Consider the following 19,174-nt stretch of genomic DNA (forward strand, 5'->3'; position numbering starts at 1 on the left):
AGTGTTTCCAGAAGTCTCCTTCCTATACAATTTAGTCTGTAGTTTGTTATCTTTAATATAGACTGTAAGGTCTAAAAAGTTCACAGACTCCGTACTAACAGTACTGGTGAATTTCAAATTTAAACTGTTTTTCTGTATTTCAGCCAGAAACATATTTAAGTCAGATAGTGGGCCTCTCCAGACAACAAACAAGTCGTCAATGAAGCGACTCCAATGGAGGATGTTGTTTTCCCATTCTTCTTGGCACTGCTTCCGGATCACCTGCTCCTCCCACCAGCCCATATGTAAATTAGCATAGCTGGGGGCGAAGCAGGTGCCCATCGCAGTGCCACAGGTCTGATGGAATAATTCGTCATTAAAGATGAAGTAATTGTTTTTTAAGCAGGTTGAGACCATTGGCAAAAGCATTTGGGTATGAGCCCATAATTTGATTGGTCTTGTCCCAAGGAAATGTCTTATTGCATTAACCCCATCACTGTGCTTACATGTCCTGTACATTTATTTCACCCAGTGAAGCCTCACTGTTTCCATGATTAGAAGTCTCGCTCACTGAACACTGGTTCAAAGAGAAATTTTTTTTAATTTCAAAAGTCTTGCGAATTTGAAAATGTCTATCCTGGTTTGGACGTAGTTGAATTCGGCAGTCGGGCAGAATGATAGTCCTAGGTTGAGGATCCTTTCCTCCTCAGTAGACAATTTCATGCTGGTCAAGTTAATCACTGATGTTTTTGGTTGAGTCATATCCGGGATAATGTCAGATGATATTTGTGCATTAATCATTGCTCTTTGTTTTGCACCTTGGCGCCTTTTGCTCCTTTGCCTTTTCCTCTTGGCGGTTTGGCGTAATTTACTCTTGTTCTTGGGCGTAGGTTGAACCATATATATAGTTGGTATCTTCTAGGCTCTATTTGGATTCTCTATTTTTCTGTGCGTTGACGCTTTTCGGTGTTGGTACCGTGGATGGGGTCACACCTTCATCAGGACAATTAATAGCGGGGTCCTCACTTTCATATAAGTGGTATCCTTCTAATTTATTGGAGTCGAGGTAGTGTTGCTTCCCTATCGCCAACCATTGTCTAGTGCCTCCCAGTAGGATTCAAATTCTTTAATCTTGGACAAACTTGTCAGTGTGATGTGGTTGTGTGCTTTAAATATCCTTAGCGACCAAATTTGCAGGGTTATAAAGTTGTGCCTTTGCGTAGCAGTCTAGTAACCTTTTCCTCTTTTATTTGTGATTAAAACGTTTTAGTTCTTTTCTTCTATTTATGATATTGTTCGTGGTACCCTCTCCTCTCCGATATCCATGATTATTTTCTATGCGGGTATCTTCTCAGCTACTGTGTCTCTTTAGAGATCACCAGGCTCTTTAGAGCTGAAGAGACACAGTAGGGTGACAGGACCTTCTGGCGATCATTATGTAAGTACGCGATCATTGGACGCGCTCTGCTTGTTTTTATGGTTGCAGGTATGCAGGTTACATGCAACCAATGGTTTGATGTGAACCTCCCAAAAAAGTTTCAAATTTGGAACCCCACTAGGCCTGAAGAAGTTGCTCAAAAATTTGGTATTGGCTAATAATTGATTATGGCTCTATAAGGGCCATTTTTTTATTTGGAAGAGTTTACAGCATTGAATAAAGTCATGGGAAGCAAGTAAGCTGTATTCACTTTTAATGTTGAGGATTGTCTATATTCTCAAGGGGTCCAAGGGTCCTGCATGATTGCAGCAGGAATAGATAGTACATTCACACTGAGTTTACTCTATCTTAGTTTAATTTCATTGGGTTTAGGTTTTTCTTTATTCAAAAACACACACATTTCATTTTCTTCTTCTTGGAAAGAAAGCAACCAATGATGATAAGTGGGCTTGCTGGCGAGTACCAGTCAGCAGCCCCCTTGGTGTTGCAACCGTGAGGTGCTTTCTTTCCTTCCCACACCTTTTTTTAGTTGCTGGGTGGGTCTTTGATGGTAGTGTATTAGACTATATTTTAACAAGAATACACCACAACATTAGGACCAGATGGTATTAGGGGGAGTTTGTGGACGAAGTTGCGATACCCCTCGTATGTTGAAAGTATATTCCTTGGTGTTTTGACTCAGGGACAGTCCTATGCCAGATGTACTTCCTGCAGGAGAGCTATATCTATATGGTGTCTATCAAGACATGAAGGCACCTGTCTGGTTTGTTGGTGGCTGTTAAGCCCCTGAACGTTCCAGGTCAAGAGAGATGAAGCAGTGACATGTTACCCATACTCAAGCACAAGGAGTTATAGTCTCAATCAGGGAAATCCAAAGTGTGACACTGAAATGCACGCCCTGTCCCCTTGTATGAATGGTTAACTATGTAACGGTGCACCCTGCGCTAATTGACAATTGCAGTTCTCTGTATGGAGCTGTGCTAACTGACATATGAGATGCTGTGCATGTAGCTATGCCAACTGACATATGGGATTCTGTGCTTAGAGCTGTGCTAACTGACATATGGGATTCTGTGCATGCAGCTGTGAATCAGCACCAACGTGGTGCAAATATGTAACGAACAGTGATCAAAACTTGTAAGCGACTTACCCTAGGTGGAGACCAGAGTACCGGCTATCCATGCCTCAAGTAGGGGGCGCTTTCCAGGTTAGTTTAATGTAGTAAGCAATCAACAAGAGAGCAAGTATTCAATAGTGAGGCCCAATATTGGTTTCCATGTTAAACCCAGTGTGGAGTAATCCCGTTGCATGAGAGAGCTGCAATGGGCATGGGTAGATCAGGATGCAGTTCATGAGTCATGGTAGCATGTTCCCAGGTTCCTGCCCCAGGGGAGCGTCTCGATTAGTCTTGCAGTGTACCTCCCTGTTGAACCAAATGCAGAAGGTGACAAAGAAGCGTTGTGTATTGCTGTTCAAGTCAAGGATCTCACTCACCTCACTCAGGCGTTCGTCCTACACAGGTGAGTTCACAGAGGATGCCGTGTCAGTCTCTGTCATAATGCACTTCACAAATGGAGCTACAATTTGAGGGTTTTTGAAAGATATGTGCCTTGTTGCAATGGGTGATCTTCAAATGACAGGGTAAAGCATTGAATATGGGATGCAAGCTTGCTGCAGTTTGTACTTCAGTGGCAGGTATTCACAGTACACTGCCTGGATGGCAAGTGTGAAATCTGGAAAGATAGAGAGGGCATTACCTTCATACCAGAGATTAATTTTCTCAATCGCGAGCCAGAGGATAGTGTTCCGATCTTTGAAGTTAAAGAGTCTGGCTATAATGGGTCACAGTGGGGTTCCCAGTACAGGCAGCAGTCCCAGGGTCAGTGCATAGCTCCAACATGTAGAGGGGGGACAGGTTTTCTGCCTCAAATAGTTTCTTGAGGAGGGTTTCCATGTAGCCAGCTGTTAGATCTGGGCGTCACTAATTGGCAAGGGTATTCACCTTTGTCCAAATAGGGACCATTACTTCTAAGTCAGGATAAGGGGATTACACTCCTAATAACCCCTGCTCACCCCCTTGGTAGCTTGGCACGAGCAGACAGGCTTATTTCAGAGGCAGTCTATTAAGCATTTGTGAATATTAACAGTAATACAGTAAAAACACAACAGATGGACACAACACCGGTTTTATAAAAATAAGTATTTTTTATATAGACTTAAACACAAGACCACAAACAACAAAAATCCACAATACTACACTTAAGATTGCTTAAAAGATGATTAAAGTTGCTTAGTTCAAGTTAGTGGTAAATACGACAAAGTTCTCAACAAAGTACCTGGATGTGTAACGCAAAGTAAACAAAAGGTTTGCAAAAGGGGAGATGCGTCTGTTTCGTGATCCGGGGGAGATGATGCATCGGGCCTCAATGCTGGCGCAGAGTAGGGGATGTGTCGCACTTCCAGCTCCCAGCGGCACGCAAGTGTCTGTAGTCAGAATTCTCAGCAAGGAAATTCAGGAGGGAGCTGGAGGTGAAGTCTTTTGTCCCTGAGACTTCAGCAGGAGGCAAGCACACTTCAAGCCCTTGGAGAATATTATGTAGCTGGAAGTCCTTGCAAAGTTCCTTCTCCTTTTCCTTGGCAATGAAGCAACCACTACAGGCCAACCCAGCAAACAGCACACTGGCAGAGGGGCAGTCCAAACTCCTGCAGCTTCCTTGGTTCTTCTCTTTGGCAGAAAGGTTTCTTGTCCAGAAGTGATCTAATTTCTTGGGATCAGGGTCCCAATATTTATACCCCAAAATCCTTTGTTCTCTGAAGGCAGAGAGGCCTCTGTCTAGTCCAAACCAGTTCCTGAGCACTTTGTTTACATGACTCTCTTCTTCCTTTCACTGTGCAGGGCAGAGACATCAGCCGCCCCACAGGAGGTGGAGCCAGCACAGGGGAGGGAAGATACAGCTCTGGAGCACTCTGTTGACATGATTCCTCCTCTCCTTTCACAGTGCAGGGCAGAGACATCAGACAAGCCACTGGAGGTGGAGCCAGCATTGTAGAGGGAAGGCCCAGCCCTATTCAGGTCCCAGGTGCAACTCATCCCTCCCATGTACATGCAGATCTCTCTATTCACCACCGGGCTGCCCCAGCTTGTCTCCTGGAATCCCCCAGCCCCGTCACTCACAAACCCAGACAAGGAATACACAACCCATCAAAGGCAGGCCTGGATAGTTAGGCAAGAAAATACCTACTTTCTAAAAGTGGTATTTTCAAACACAGAATATTAAAATCAACTTTACTAAAATATGTAGTTTATTATTCTGAGTTCAGGCATACTAAATTAGAATTTCTACCATGTTCCCTGAGTCAGTTAGGATTATAAGAATGTAATAATCTAACTGTCTGTTCTGGCCTATGAGAACAGGTAGCCTTCAATAGTGAAAAACGAAAATAGCTGTAATTCACAATTAGAACATGCGACACACATCAGAGCATGTCCTACCTTACACTTACAATGCACCCATCCCTTGGGCCTACCATAGGGGTGTCTAATATGAAGCAAAGGAAAGGTTTAGGGACTGGCAAGGGGGTGCACTTGGCCAAGTCGACATGACATTGCTAGACTGCACACAGGCCTTGCAATGACAGGCCTTAGACACTCTTTACAAGCTGCACCTGTGGGTGGCACAACCAGTGCTGCAAGCCCACCAGCAGCATTTGATTTACAAGCTCTAGGCACACATGGTGCACGGTACTAGGGGCTGACAGATAAATCAAATAACCCAATCATGGAATAACCAATTAGTACATCAATTTAACATAGGGAGCACTTGGACTGTGGCACTGATTAGCAGTGGCACATTGCCCAAAGCATAAATCCAGCAAAAACATAACAAAACAGAGGAGGCAATCCGTCAAAATGGAAGGGAGACTCACACCAATGATGCCAGGTCTAACACCAGCCATATTATCCGTGTTGGTGCACTCCTGCAGGTCTATTAGTCGCAGACTATTGTACCAGGATCTAATCTACAGGGCTTTGTTCTTTATCTGGATGACCTTCAGGACTTTAGCCATGTTGAGCAGTTTATTTCTATATCACGATCTGACACCTTTGAGGGATGAAATTCTTGCTTCTGCATCAGAGGTTCTCTTTCTGTGCTTATCAAGTTTGGCAAAAACTAGGTGAAGGATAGAATGCTTACATTATTCTCAGCTAAATGCAATCGCTCATGCACTTCCCAATCCATTATTTTTTGCCCACCATGCCACCTCAGTTTGGACCAAGCCATAAGCAAATCAGTCCTTGAGCATGGTCTAATAGGAACAGCCCAGTCCGAACTGCCATGTAAAGTCCTCCCAGAACTGGTTTTGTCTCCTCGAGGCAGAAATAACAAGGAGAAATGTTTTCTTTCTCCATTTGTTTCCTACTTTGCATGTATACTGCATTGTACAGCATACATACAAAGCAAGAAAAAATTTAAAGGATAGTTTTTTAACTAGAATGGTTTCCTGCTAGCACAAAAATAATTCCTTGCAGAATGCACATGCCCTTGCCCCTGCACTATGGTGCAAGAAAGTGTGCGTCGGTGCATGGCAGCCTAATGTACCCCTGCTCAGGGAGAGAAGAAAGCAGTGCCATATCCTAGTAGATACGGCGCTGTTTTCTCTCACCCTTGCATGCAACCAAGCACAGCAACTATAGTTGCCTTGCGTTAATATTTCCTAAATCTTGGCCCTTGTTTCTGAAAACTGAGAGGCATATGTACAACAGAATGACAGAGCATGGCGCTAAGCAAAACTTGCTAACGCCATGCTCCGCCATTCTGAAAACACAGGAGTGCACTGTATTTAAAAGATACAGTGCACCCCTGCATTTCCCCTAGCGCTGGCACTAAATTAAGTTGCGTAGCGGCAATGTCGGCACCCTTTCTAGTGCAAGGGTGCCTGCGTTGGGGGGAATGATTGTTTATGTGCAGAGAGGACATAAACAATAATCACATAATCACACACAAATGGCGATTTGTAACTCCTATGTGTGCTGTATTGTGCAACACATATAGAAGTTGCAAATCGTCATTTTTGTAATGATTGATTATGTGCCGGAAGGGACACCTTCCTCCACATAAACAGTCATTCATGGCGTTTTGCTGTTTCTAAGTGGGCTGCACAATGCAACATACATAGAAACAGCAAAACGAGGAGACATAAAGCATTTCTCCTCAGTTCGCCATGTTAAGACCAGGTTTTCTGTGGTCTTTATTTTGGCGCTGCCCCATATTCATGCCACCCTTGGAAATATTGGGCAGTGTCAAAATCAATTAGTGTTTCTGCAGAACGCCCACCGCAGCACCCTTTGCCCACCCCTGTCACGCTAAGTAGAGCGTGAAAGGGAGCCTTAATTACAAGGCAGTGTTAAGCCACGTTAAGTGGCTTAACGCCGCCTTGTAAATAAGGCAAAAATCCCTATTGCAACAGGAACGTCTTAAAACATGACATTCCTGTGGCGATATGAGCTTGTAAATATGCCCCTCACTTTGCCAAGAAACATATGATTCATTATTAGCTCTAACAGTGCGCACACCTCACCTGCTGTTCACAGTGTCACTGACTACTTGGTGTTGATCACGCTCCCAAGTTTGGACCCTACAACAATAATCACTGCAAGCTAGGAGTACGTCTTTTTAGTCCCTTTTTGTGATGATTTAGCAATCCTAGGCAGTCAGTGTGCCTGTTACAGTGATACTCTCAGAGCCAAGAATTTGGGCCCCACTGAATAATGTGCTGAACTCGTCCCAGTGTTATTTCCAAACACCGGGGCACTTTCAAGCACCTGCACATTGTCTGCTTTCCATCAGCAACAAGCAACGATGTACAGGCGGGGATGGGGCTTTTTAATTTGACTCCTGCGGGGCCCATAACAAAGGCCGAATATGAGGGGTCTCAGGCCTCCTTGTGTTCAGTCTCTTGGCTGGGAGCAGTCAGGAGCCTCACACCTGATCCATATGAAGCAGAGGGGAAACAAAGGCTCACACCTTAGCACTTCACACACACTTAAGTGAGGCAGCTTTTCACTGTTCAGGTCCAGTTTAGTAGATATGCATGCACTGTAAGAATATCAGATGTGTTGGTCTTTCCCAGTATTTACACAAAGCAAATTGCCTTTATATAGAGCTTACTTCCCCAGAGGAGGCGTTGAAATTATTGAAATACCACAATTTTTTCTTGTATAGCCCTGCTCTTTCCAATGCAAGGCGTCAGAGCGCTTTACATCAACACGTGCAAATTACATGTACAATAAATTATATGTTTGTAAATGAATGTACAGGATGTGTTACATAAAACTGGGAGATTGCAAGGTGTGGAAGTCACATATAATCTTCCATAGCTCACTGTGCTATTATCCTTGCAATGCCCTCAGTGTACACAATAGACCTGCTAAACATATATGTGAGGGCTTTAGATCTGATGTCACTTCTGATGTCGTGGCTTGTGATGTCTCTTTCTATGATGTCAATTCCTGTGATGTCATGTGTGATGTCCTGTGCCTTGATGTCACTTGCATACTGCCAAACTAGGTCAGTCCCCCCACTTCTTTTTTCAGGACTTGAGCACTGGATACTCTAAACACCGTGCTTTCTTTCTGCCTCTGTAGAGGGCGCTGTGAAAGCCTTGTTTTGGAATCCTGGGCAGAAGAGGTGGAAAATGTCACCAGATTTGTCCCAGGAGTCAAGAAAAGTAATCTCAGAAAGGGACCCCGTAGTTCCAGGTCACTGAGGTTATTCCCCATTCCAGGAACAATTATCGTATTTGCCCGATTTTGCTGTATGGATAGGGCCCAGCAAAAGAGCCTCCTCCCCACCCGCCACCCCCTACCAAAGCACAAACAGCAATCTGTCATACCTGTAATGAAGGCCTATGTTTGTGGTCGTGGTAAGTACATGAAGGGAAGCATAGATTTACTATCCATAACTCACCTCATCTTGAAAATATAGTGGTAGTCATTGTTGGGAATGCAGTATTATTGCTGGTTGTTCTTTTTTGGCCTTGATATCATGAATTCCCCTGCCCCCACACACTTATCAGTTTCATTGCAGATCATTTTAATGCTAATTGAACCCGGCCGAGCTGAGTAATGTATGCAAAATATTTTGCTATTTACGTATTGCAAGGCTTTTCTCTTAACAATGGCAAAAGCTGACAGATTTTTTTTATCTCCAAGATTAAGTTTTGCGAGATTTTCTATGCTCTCTGTCACTGTGCAGAAAAAAGAACACGAATGGCTTCATTCTATCCCCTGCTCTAATTCCGGGCACATGTGGAGAGTAATCGTGTGAGCGCAATTTCCATTACGTCAGGGCACAGTAATTAGCAGGTGTACGATTACTGCGCCATTCCGCATTCGAAATCTTGAAATGGGGCTAATGTGCAAATTGTTCAAACAGTCGCTTCAGGTGGCCCGACATTAACATTAGCGCAGGCAGTAGAATGAGGCCTCGCTATTTTTTGCGAAGCACATCAGTCATTGGGAGAGAGGGGTGGGGGAGAGTGAGCAGACCATGAAACCAATAGAGTGTGAAAAAGGCCGCTTTAATGGAACAGGTGCACATTTACAAAAAACACAAAACCTCGTCCACAGCCTAACAATCTAAAACCATACCAACTTTGTTTGGATATTTTCAAATCCCCAAACCCCGCCCCTACCCCTCACCCTCCATCACACCCGCCCCCACCCGTACATACCCAAACACATAATAAACCATACCAAAACCCCAACAACATTATAACATCACATTACCCAAATCATAATTCCAAAACCCCAATTACAAACCAAACTGATCCAGATCCCCCAACCCATATCTCCGAACACCACCTCAACCTGTACAAAATTCCCCCAACAAAATCCAACTTCACAACTAACGGGTCCAATCCTGGCCCAAAAACTGACAATCCATAATAAACCGCCACGCACCTGTCCCAAGCGACAAAATTAACACAGCAAAAAAACCCTATGTCCACCTGTTACAACCAGCCGCCAAATAAATAATTAATGAAAAAGAAAAGCAGAAGAATTAAGAGCCCAGAAAATAAGGGAGGGAGGGAGGGACAAAAACTAGCTGAGGAAACAACCGGCCACCAGGTCACCTAAGCCCAAAATGGTGCCCGGAAAAAGGAGCCCCGCCCATTTATAGGCTGGGCTCCGAATACAACCAAAAAATAGCCCAAAAGAAGCCCAAATGGAAGCTGCTAGAAGAAGGACCCCACCCAGATCTCCCAAACCGCCCGGGGGAGGAGAACTCCCAGGGGTCGGCTGCCCTCCCCCAAGCCCCCCTTGGGAGAGAGGGGTGGGGGAGAGTGAGCAGACCATGAAACCAATAGAGTGTGAAAAAGGCCGCTTTAATGGAACAGGTGCACATTTACAAAAAACACAAAACCTCATCCACAGCCTAACAATCTAAAACCATACCAACTTTGTTTGTATATTTTCAAATCCCCAAACCCCGCCCCCACCCCTCACCCTCCATCACACCCGCCCCCACCCGTACATACCCAAACACATAATAAACCATACCAAAACCCCAACAACATTATAACATCACATTACCCAAATCATAATTCCAAAACCCCAATTACAAACCAAACTGATCCAGATCCCCCAACCCATATCTCCGAACAGCACCTCAACCTGTACAAAATTCCCCCAAGAAAATCCAACTTCACAACTAACGGGTCCAATCCTGGCCCAAAAACTGACAATCCATAATAAACCGCCACCCAGAAAGCAGTGGGGAGAAAGACTGAGAGGGGAAAGATCCCCACCTTTCTGCCCCCCAACCAGAAACCACAAAAACAGGGGAAAACACAGGGGGGGGAGGGGGAAAAGAAAAAGAGCATCAGAAACACTAACCAACGCACTATTCACCTAAAAAATGCTGAATCGTCAAACAACGAGACAAAACCTCGCGCAACTCAAGGAGGTACAAATCCATCCCCATCCTGGACAAATGAACTCCATCGCCTTTAAAAAATTCCACTGCATCGTACTTAATATCGCTGTGCACAATACGCCCGAAACCCAGGTCCCTACAAAACCTAGAAACTTCCATATTAAGTTTCCTACAGGATTTATCGATTGCCTTCGGCTTCACAGCATTCCTCCAGACCCTCCTGGGAACCAACTCGGTCCACAAAACATGACACCCTGACCATTGCTGATGTAGCAAAGAAAGATCTTTCTTCATCGCCCGAAGGAGAACCACGCCCTTCACCAAACCCAAATCGGTCTCCCCCAAATGGAGAACCAACACATCTGGACAAACCCCACCTACCAACCAGGAATTAAGGGCAGGGATCAATTCTGTCCACAACATACCCGCTTTACCCTTCCAAACAATGTTAAATAAGCGGTCATTAAATCCTAACATTGCTCCAAAATAACTCTGGCGAGCTTGAACTTGCGCCCGTTTAATGAACGAATGGCCCACGATCCACACGGTTAGGAATTCAGCGCGAGGACCAGCCACAGAACCTGAAAAAGAAAACAGTATCAGACAGGCAAAACAGAAGAAGACGCAAGCGCTCCACTAGATTCGCTTCTGACATAGCGCTGAAAGCAGTTTGAAGTCCAGCGCCCCAAGCCCATGATATCTTCCCTCGACCAACCCCTGTTAAAAGCCTCGGTGGCCGCACCAATCCTAAATGAGTGCGTACCATACAGAGAATCATCTAGGCCAAGATGACGCAGCGCTTTTCGCAGTACCATGCGCAATTGATAGTTGGAAACCAAGGAACCATTCATATGATGAAATACCGGATGTTCCAAAACCCCACCCGACAGCTCCCTCCAGCAATGAGCCCACCGTAACGGGCATGTCTCCGGAGGGGAAACTGCCTCCAACCAAACCCCTTTGCCGGAACTCCTCTGATCCGTCTTCGAATGAGAGAGCCAAACATGGACTCCTCGAACCGACAACTGAACCTCCCCCCACAAAAGACCTCGCAAAACTTTATTACCCAACAGCTCAGACACCCGAAACGCACCAAAAAAAATCCACACCATCAATGTGGCAAAAAGACAAGCTTCCACTCTATCTGTACATACAACCGGCAACACAGAAATAACATTAAACAGTTTCTGCCAGGATAAAGGGGACCGAAGGGCCCGAACACAGCCCCGCTCCCGGGACCACCCTTCTAACATTCTCCACCCAACTCCCCAGCCGACGGAGCATAGCCCCATAACAACTTACCCATGAAAGAAACACCTGCCAACTTGCCAGCAATGGTAACTCTGGTCAAACCCTTGTCCATTAAACGCAAAATGAACTGAACCACATCTTCAGACCTCTGCCAAGAAATCTCCCTCTTACAAGCTCCCGATGCCAAAAACTCATTCCAGGCCAACTCATACGCCAATTTAGTGGAAGAAGCCAGGGAACCTAAAACTAATTGAACAACCCTGTGTTGCCTACCGTCCACAGATGCTCCGGCATGGGAGTCGGCTCCTCGTCTGTCTCCAAAGCAAGCCCACGGAATCTCTCCCACTGTGAACGAGACAAAGCATCTGCAATGTCATTGTCCACTCCAGGAACATGTGGGGCCCGAAAGCAAATGTCAAATTTCAGACATCCCAGCACAAATACTCTAAGGAGTTTAAGGATCTGTGGGTCCTTAGCAGACTGTTTATTGATCACTTGCACCACAGCCATATTATCAATTCGAAAAAGCACCTTTTTGTGGGCCAATTCCCGACCCCACAAAGTAACAGCCACTACAACTGGGAACAATTCCAAGAAGGCAGTGCTCCTGCCTCCATTCTTCCAAGGCTCTAGCCATTGTTGAGCACACCATTTCCCCTGCCAGTATAAGCCAAAACCCTCACTGCCTGCTGCGTCAGAAAAAATTTGCACATCCCACCACCAGTCCACCTCCCGACATAAAGGCACACCATTGAAAGAATGTAAGAAAGTGATCCACATACGCAGATCTTCCTTGACCCCCGCCGACAGACGCACTTGATGATGTGGCAAGTAATGACCAGACAGAGCTCTACCCAACCTCCTACAGAAAGTCCTGCCCACCCTGACCACCCTACATGCAAAGTTAAGGTGACCCAGCAACACTTGAATCTCCCGCACCAAAACCTTTTCTTTACACAACATTGCACCCACCAAATCTAGCATTTTCTGTTTCTTCTCAATTGGGAGACGAGCCTGCATCAACTGCGAGTCAAGTTCAATTCCTAAAAAAGACATGGTCGCGCAAGGACCCATTGTCTTTTCAGGAGCCAGTGGTACACCCAAATGATTCATCAGTGACTGAAACGTTGTCAGAGCATTTTGGCAGTCCAACGAATCCGCTGCACCCACAAAAAAGAAGTCATCCAAGTAGTGCGTGACCAACTCATGTCCACTTCGTTGAGTAAAGAACCATTGCAGAAACGTACTGAAGGTTTCAAACAATGCACATGACATAGAGCAACCCATTGGCAGTGCCTTGTCCATGTACCATTTACCAAGGAAATGGATACCCAGAAGACTCCAGTCCTCAGGATGGACTGGAAGCAGTCGAAATGCAGATTTAATATCGCATTTTGCCATTAAAGCAGCAGGGCCTGCAGTTACCACCAGTTGCATAGCCACATCAACAGAAGAGTAAGACACAGAGGCAGCGTCATTGTCAATAAAATTATTCACCGACTCACCCTCTGGCCAGGACAAATGTTGGATGAGCCGAAACTGCCCAGGCTCCTTCTTGGGGACCACTCCAAAAGGGGACACAATCAGATTCACCAAAGGCCAATCATCAAAAGGACCTGCCATCCTGCCCTCACACACTTCTTTATCCAACTTCGCTTGCACTACAGCAGGATGTTCGCTTGCCGACTTCAAGTTCTTGGACCAACGCCTCAAGCGAGGACCCTCGTAACCCAAACGAAAACCATACTGAAAACCAGATAACAAAAACGACCGCAGCTCCGCGGGCACGTAGTCCCGTAAAGCGGCAGCCAGATTAATAACATTAACCAGTGTACGAGCCTTTGGGCCCAGGACCGGCTGATGATTTCCCTCCCCTGGGAGCTGGGGATGGCTGCGGCGCAACATAAGCTCCTGACCCCTGCTGTGAACCCTGTGGACCTCCGGAAGGCCTAGGACCCCAACATCTTGACAAAGGTTGATTTTTTCTGCCACATTGGGAACATTCATGCTGGAACTTGCAATATTCTCTATTACACGCTCCTTTGTTGAAATCCCAACATGTGCCTGAACTGGACTGTGATGTTGAACTGGCTCCCACCCCTCCCCGGGTGGGCCGCGCCTGAAAGGGGCGATAAACTAAAGGAAAACCACTAGCCGTAAAAATAGTTCTACCACTAGCAGACGAACCCATGGTATGCTGCCAAAGGTCAGTGTCCAACTCCCCCCATTTTGCCTCTGGGTCCCAAGCCATGCGCGCCCTAAACTCCTCGTCATATTGCGCCAATGCAAAATCACTTCTGGTTATCTGCGCTTTTCGAATAACATCCATATATTTAAATAAGGAAACACAGCGCTCAGGGAACTTCTCACAATAGACGCTGGCATATATTAAAAAGGCCGCCGTCCAATTTTCAATATTTAACGGAACTTTAGGGCGCTTGGCCAACTCATATTTCTCTTCCTTAGAGCCTTCTTTGGCCCGAACCTCCTTGTGCAACAATTTCAGCAGTTCTACATACTCACCATTCCATATCCTTTCCTTAGTGCTGAGCATTAGATGAGCCCCCAAGGGCTTAGTAACCCCCATATAAGGCAACTTTTTAATTTTCAGCTCTTTACTGTGCAAAACATTTTTTGGGGTGCCCAAACCAACTGTGGAAGTACCACTATCCACTTTAGAACTCATTCCTGTATCTTCATCGTTTGTACCCACACCTTGGTCTTTTACCATACGACCTTTGTACAATTTACCGTCATTTTCACCAGAGACCAAGTCCACACCAATCCCAATAGACACCATTTTAGGTTGCACAGAATGTACCACATTCTCACCTGGGCGCAATAAAGGAGGCTGACTTGGCTCCATCCTCCATGCCGTACGTGAACCGTCATCCGCCCTCCGAGGAGCCCTCACCGAGGGGCCGAGCACTCGTGGCCTGGACGACTCTGCATGACTCCGCACTACCGGTGCCTGTAACACACTGTGAGAAACAATAGAATGCCCCCCCCAGACACCACTTCCCTCACTTCGCCCTCCTCAGGGCTCTCCTCGTCATAGTCCAGAATTAACGACTCCTCTAACTGGGAAGGAGCAGGCATAACCACAGTACTCTGAACCTTTTCAACCGTTTGAGAATGACCACAGGCCTTACCAGCCCTCAAACTTGACCTTGGCGGGGAGGCCGACTGTACGCGCCGGTACCCTCCTCCACTATTACCACTTATAACCTCTTGATCAACTGGTAAAAACAATGCAGAATCACGAAGAACTTGAGGCACAAGAGAAGTCGTACATGACCTGCTCTCATGAAAAGCGCTGGAATCCCTCGATGAGGCTGGTAAGGTGTCGCTTGACCCGCTTAATCCGCCTATGTTGAATTCCCTCGTTGGGGCCATCGAGGTCGTGCTGAACCTGCGTGCGATGGCCACGGCAAGATCCCTCGAGGGTATGGGACGTGCCGCGCAAGGCTCCACCCGCACTTCACCTTGGCGTGAATGGGCTGCCTGCCGCCCTGCCAAGTCAGCTGCTCCCGGGCGAACTCCAACCTGCAAAGAAAAAGGCCGGACTGATGTGCCGGGTCCCTTACTACATACAACACCAGGAACCGAGGACAAATCACCTACCACTCTACCAAAACCCTGACCAGTCTCCCGAAAAACCACAGAACCAACCGCGCCTTTCCTTTTTAAAGCAGCGCTTAGCCTAGGGGGAGAAGGGGAAGGACCATATACCTCTTCATCAGAACTAACATCTAACAAAGCCTGAATAAGCTCCGAAGCAGGGCCCTGAACCGTGGGACCCTGAACCCCCGACTCCCCCAAGGCAGCCAACGCTCTATCCCTCCTACCCACGTGCAAACCTGGAAACTGTACCTCACCAGACACAGCAGGCAAAAAACCAACATTATCACATCCTTGCCAAAAAGCGGCGTCCTCACGCCCCTCCCCCCATGAAGGTAAACCCTCCGAAGCTCCCAAAGAACGAAACCTCGCTACAGAATGACCCACACCAAAGGAATCCCCCGCCGGAAACGACCCTTCCATTTATAGGCTGGGCTCCGAATACAACCAAAAATAGCCCAAAAGAAGCCCAAATGGAAGCTGCTAGAAGAAGGACCCCACCCAGATCTCCCAAACCGCCCGGGGGAGGAGACCTCCCAGGGGTCGGCTGCCCTCCCCCAAGCCCCCCTAGTAATAGAAATGGACGAGCCAACAAATTAATAGAGAGAGCCGAGCCAGATCAGAGCCAAGGGACTGTCTTGGCTCTTCGAGCCACCTTGGCTCTTCGAGCCTATGCACGAGCTGAGCCCTCAAAATGTTTGCTTCGGAAATCATACATCAAACATCACGAAACTATAAACAAGCATTTGCAATGCAATAGGTCTCGCATTAGGAAAGTTTGAGCTATTGGTATTGTAACTGATATTTTTTTTAAATTATGTTTTGTTTTTGAAAATAGCGAATTTAATAGCTTTGTCATTTACAATGCCAATAGTTATAACTCTCGCAAATGTGACACCTATAGCATTTGTAATGTAATATGTGTTGTATTTACGTGACTTACATGTATTGATATTACAAATAACAATGGCATTTAATTTTTTTCAATAATTTATACTTAAATAAAAGTTATTGTAATTCATAATGGCAATAGCTTAAAGTTTTGTAAATAACTTTTGTGAAGATTATGTTCAGTGTATTTTATTGTGACGAAAATCCAAGAACAGAAGTGAAATATTAACACCTTTTTGTTTCATTTGTAATAAAACTTGAAACATTGGGAGAACATATTTGAACCAGTTGTTGTTGAAGGGTTGCACAGACTGATGCTGTGGTGGCACTGAGTGATGTTGTGGTGGCGAACGAGTGATGCTGTGGCATTCAGTAATGCTGTGGTAGCGCATAGTGATGTTGTGGTGCCCCTGAGTGATGCTGTGGTGGTGCTGAGTGATGCTGTGTGCTATGCTATATTTTGTTTTGCTAACCTGTGTTTTGTTTTGTTATGCTATGCTATGTTTTGTTATGCTAATCTATGCTATGTTTTGTGTTTTATTATGCTATTCTTTGTTTTGCTATGCTATGTTTTTATGCTATGCTATGCTATGTTTTGTTGTTTTTGGTATGCTATGCTATGTTTTGCTATGCTATTATATGTTTTGTTTTGCTATGCTATGTTTTGTTGTGTTTTGTTAAGCTATGCTATGTTTTGTTATGTTTTGCTATGTTTTGTTATGCTATGTGTTGTTGTGTTTTGTTATGCTATGTTTTGTTATGTTATGCTAAGTTTTGTTATGCTATGCTATGTTTTGTTTTGCTATCCTATGCTTTGTTTTGTTATGCTATGCTATGTTTAGCTTTGCTATCCTATGCTTTGTTTTGTTACGCTACGCTATGTTTTGTTGTGTTTTGTTAAGCTATGCTATGTTTTGTTGTGTTTTGCTATGCTATTCTTTGTTATGCTATGCTATGTTTTGTTATGCTATGCTATGTTTTGTTGTGTTTTGTTATGCTATGCTATGTTTTGTTGTGTTTTGTTATGCTATGCTATGTTTTGCTATGCTTTGCTATGCTTTGCTATGCTATGTTTTGATATGTATGATACGTTTTGGTGTGCTTTGGTATGCTATGCTTTGTTGTGCTTTGCTATGTTTTGTTATGCTATGTTTTGTTATGCTATGCTTTGTTTTGTTATGTTATGCTATGTTTTGGTATGTTATGCTATGTTTTGTTCTCCTATGTTTTGTTGTGTTTTGTTATGCTATGCTATGTTTTGTTATACTATGCTATGTTTTGTTTTGCTATGCTTTGTTATGTTATGCTATGCTTTGTTTTGTTATGCTATGTTATGCTATGCTATGTTGTGTTGTGTTTTGATATGCTATGCTATGCTTTGTTGTGTTTTGCTATGCTATGTTTTGTTTTGTTATGCTGTGCTATGTTTTATTTTGCTATCCTATGCTTTGTTTTGTTCTGCTATGCTATGTTTTGCTATCCAATGTTTTTTGTTATGCTATGTTGTGTTTTGTTATGCTATGCTATGTTTGGTTATGCTATGCTGGTGAGGGTGTGTGAGGGTGAGTGGGGGTGTGTGAGGGTGAGGGGTGTGAAGGTGAGGGTGTGAGGGTGTGTGAGGGTGAGAGTGTTGTGAGGGTGAGGGGGTGTGAGGGTGAGGGTGTGAGGGTGAGTGAGGGTGTGTGAGGGTGTGAGGGTGAGGGTGTGTGAGTGAGGGTGTGTGAGGGTGAGAGGGTGTGTAAGGGTGAGGGGTGTGAGGGTGAGAGGTGGTGTGAGGGTAAGAGGGTGAGGGTGGCAAGAGGGTGAGGGTGTGTGAGAGGGTGAGGGTGTGTGAGGGTGAGGGGGTTATGAGGGTGAGGGGGTGTGAGGGTGAGGGGGTGTGAGAGTGAGGGGGTGTGAGGGTGAGTGGTGTATGAGGGTGAGGGTGTGAGGGTGAGGGAGTGTGGGGTGTGAGGGGGTGAGGGGGTGTAAGGGTTAGGGAGTGTGAGGGTGAGGGTGTGTGAGGGTGAAGGGGGTGCGGGTGGGTGAGGTGGGTGAGAGGGTGTGTGAGGGTGAGAGGGTGTGTGAGGGTGAGAGGGTGTGAGGGTGAGAGGGTGTGTGAGGGTGGGTGAGGGTAGATGACAGGGTGAGTGAGAGGGTGATTGAGGGTGAGTGGGTGTGTGAGGGTGAGGGTGTGTGTGAGGGTGAGGGTGAGGGAGGGTGAGGGAGAGGGGATGTGAGGGTGAGGGGGGTGAGGGGGTTGAGGGTGAGGGGGAAAAAGCACTAAGAAAGAGTGGGGGGAAATGCACAGAGAAAGAGTGGGGGGGAGCACAAGCTGACAAAAGAGTGGGGGAGGGGATACTCAAGCCGACGAAAGAGTGAGGGGAAAAAAGCACTAGCAGACGAAAGAGTGGGGGGGAAATGCACGATCAGCTGAAAGAGTGGATAGAGATAATAAAGTAACAGACTGAGAGAGAATAAAGTAAAGCGTGAACCAGCCAAGGGTGAGGGTGTGTGAGGGTGAGGGTGTGCGAGGGTGAGGGGGTGTGAGGGGGTGGGGCGTGAGGGTGAGGGGGTGTGAGAGTGAGGGGGTGTGAGGGTGTGTCAGGGTGAGGGGGTGAGGGTGAGGGTGTGAGGGATGTGAGGGGTTGAGGGTGAGGGGGTGTGAGGGTGAGGGTGTGTGAGGGTGAGGGGTTGTGAGGGTGAGGGGTGGGAGGATAAGGGTGGATGAGGGTGGGTGAGAGGGTTTGTGAGGGTGAGAGACTGAGGGTGTGTGAGAGTGAGAGGGTATGTGAAGGTGAGAAGGTGTGTGAGGGTGAGGGTGGGTGAGAGGGTGAGTGAGAGGGTGTGTGAGGGTGAGAGGGTGAGGGTGTGTGAGGGTGAGAGGGTATGTGAGGGTGAGAGGGTGTGTGAGGGTGAGAGGGTGAGGGTGTGTGAGAGTGAGAGGGTATTTGAGGGTGAGAGGGTGTGTGAGGGTGCGTGCCATAAAAAAAATCAAAAAAAGTATGCTTCAAGTGTACAACTTCTGCTTCTCTTGTAAACTGCTTTATTGCTGTCGGGCCAAGTTTGTGCTATA

This window comes from Lissotriton vulgaris, chromosome 5, assembly GCF_964263255.1.
Source record: "Lissotriton vulgaris chromosome 5, aLisVul1.2, whole genome shotgun sequence".
NCBI lineage: Eukaryota > Metazoa > Chordata > Amphibia > Caudata > Salamandridae > Lissotriton > Lissotriton vulgaris.